Here is a 2,817-nt window from a genome sequence, read left to right on the forward strand (position 1 = left end):
AACGTACATTTAATTACGTGGTTTAATTATTTACAATTAATTAATAATAAATTTATGACAATCTTGAAATGCGTTTAATTAAACTATTATTTATCACTTAAATATACACAACTTACAACAGCGCCAATTATTTATTACTTCGGCGTTGAAATTGGAACTGACTGAAACACAATTCGATGTTTGAAACAATAAATGACTCGAAAAGACCATCCAAGGGATCTGCTTCAAAGGGTTCAAAATTCCAATTATGTTTTGGGAATGTGTTTCTTCAAAATAAGGTGAAACGCGACCACCTACAAAAACTGTAGTCATGTTATTATGTATAATGTGGTTCAGAGGTTTCAATTATCGGAGTGGCACTGCTGAATAAACGGCTCGCTTGGATAGGGGATGCTCTTTCCATCTATGAGCGTGCTAGACTGCTACGTATCTTGTCTCGCGCCCCTGCCTTGCGATACGTTGATCTTTTATGAGTATTTTTGATTTTTCAGACAGTGTTTTGTTCGTTCTTTTTTGCGCCTCTAGAATTCCAGCGCCCTAAGCCCGAGCTTTGTCGGCTTATAGGTTAATACGCGACTACTTGTAGCACCTTCATAAAGTCCTGTTTCCAGTCCTCTATTTGTATTTCTTTCCCATTAAATGTGTTTCCCTTTTACTCATGTCCATGAACCTAGCACAGCAAGGTCAGCAGAACACAATCAAACATATTGCATAATTAGGTGCTAATTAAATGCTAATTAGGTGCTAATTAAGTGCCCTATTCCCGAATTAAATTTTCCTTTTTTTTTAAATGATTACATGTTCTGCCAGGTGCATATGAACTTATCAGAGCACTACCTTAAAAAACCAAGAAAATGAAAAGTGAACTAACTATAATTAGGTACTAATTAGGTGCTAATTAAGTGCCCTATTCCCGAATTAAATGCTCCTTTTTCTTTAAATTATTACATGGTCTGCCAGGTTCATAATTTAAAAAAAAGGAGCGTTTAATTCGGGAATAGGACACTTAATTAGCACCTAATTATAGTTAGTTCACTTTTATTTCATTTTCTTGGGTTTTTAAGGTAGTGCTCTGCTGAGTTCAAATGAACCTGGAAGAACATGTAATAATTTAAAAAAAAGGAGCATTTAATTCGGGAATAGGGCACTTAATTAGCACCTAATTATAGTTAGTTCATTTTACATTTTTTTGGGTTTTTAAGGTAGTGCTCTGCTGAGTTCATATGAACCTGGCTGAACTAATAATAATTTTAAAAAAAGGAGCATTTAATTCGGGGATAGGGCACTTAATTAGCACCTAATTATAGTTAGTGCATTTTACATTTTCTTGGGTTTTTAAGGTAGTGCTCTGCTGAGTTCATATGAACCTGGAAGAACATGTAATAATTTAAAATAAAGGAGCATTTAATTTGGGAATAGGGCACTTAATTAGCACCTAATTATGTTCATTTTACATTTTCTTGGGTTTTTAAGGTAGTGCTCTGCTGAGTTCATATGAACCTGGCAGAACATGTCATAATTTAAAAAAAAGGAGCATTTAATTCGGGAATAGGGCACTTAATTAGCACCTAATTAGCACCTAATTATGCAATATGTTTGATTGTGTTCTGCTGACCTTGCTCTGCTAGGATAATGGACATCTTTTCCTCTGTTTATTATCTTCCAAAAGGCATTATCCGTTTTTATTTGACTAATTTATTCGTCATATTCTTCCTTTTTCTTCATATTTTTTCTTACATATTTTTTTATACCTTTTTTACCACCCGCAAGTTAGTAAGGGAGGTATTGCATTGGGGTAAAAAATTTCCACCCACTTTTTTTTATACAAATACACGTCTGTCGGTATGTACTCCCGTTTCCAGTATCTGTGCTAGCCACAGTAAATTTTTGCTGTTCTCTCATCTCTTTCTCCTCTCCATCATTGTTCTGTATCTGTTTCTCTTTCCTGTACACTCTCTGTCCTAGTACTCCTTTCGTTTAAGTCTCCCTTCTTTCTTTCCTTTCCTGCTTCCACGTATTACTTTTTTAATACTCCCCTTCATATTTCCCACTCCTACTCTGTGCTCTCTCCTATTGCATACACTTGATCCTCTAGTCTCTTATGATCTGCCATCACTTTCCCCCCTTATTTATAACTGAATCTCCCTTCGTTCCATTTCTTGCTCTTTTTTTCTTCTCTCTTACCCTTATTTCCATCGGTTGGTGATCCGATTTTGTCCTTGTTCTATATTTCTTTCAACATTTTTCCGTTTAATGGTATGTAATCAACTACCTATCTTCCTCTCCCTCCAATGTATGTGTATTGCCCACCCCAATCTCCATCCAGGTTTCCGTTTAATATTCTCCAACCGTCTCTTTGTTAAATCCGGTAACAACTCCCCCTCTTCGTTGCATTCTTTATCGTTTGACGTACTATCTTGTATTCCCCTTCCCATTTCCACCAATTTACTTTATTCCCTGTTTCTGGCATTTAAATCTTCGCCCCCCCCCCGCCCCCCTCATTATTCGCTCCTCCCTTTTAACTCTTTCATTCCTTTTCTGTTATATATCGTTATCGCTCTCATCCTCTTTCCTTCTGCTTCCACTCTCTTTCTTGCTTCTTATATCATACCATATACCATATCAATATCTTCATATAACTCATTTCCCTATGTAATCCTTTCTTCTCCAGGTCGTATCTGTCTCCCCACCCTTTCTCTCTTCCCTTGTCTTACTATATCCTCTTATCATTGTCTCTTTCACCCTTGCTATCTCTTTAATCTCTTACTGTACCATTCTTTCTTCATAAGTCACTTTGTCATCTATGCGTATCCTGCT

The sequence above is a fragment of the Photinus pyralis genome, unplaced genomic scaffold, assembly GCF_008802855.1.
Source record: "Photinus pyralis isolate 1611_PpyrPB1 unplaced genomic scaffold, Ppyr1.3 Ppyr1.4_LG8, whole genome shotgun sequence".
Classification (NCBI taxonomy): domain Eukaryota; kingdom Metazoa; phylum Arthropoda; class Insecta; order Coleoptera; family Lampyridae; genus Photinus; species Photinus pyralis.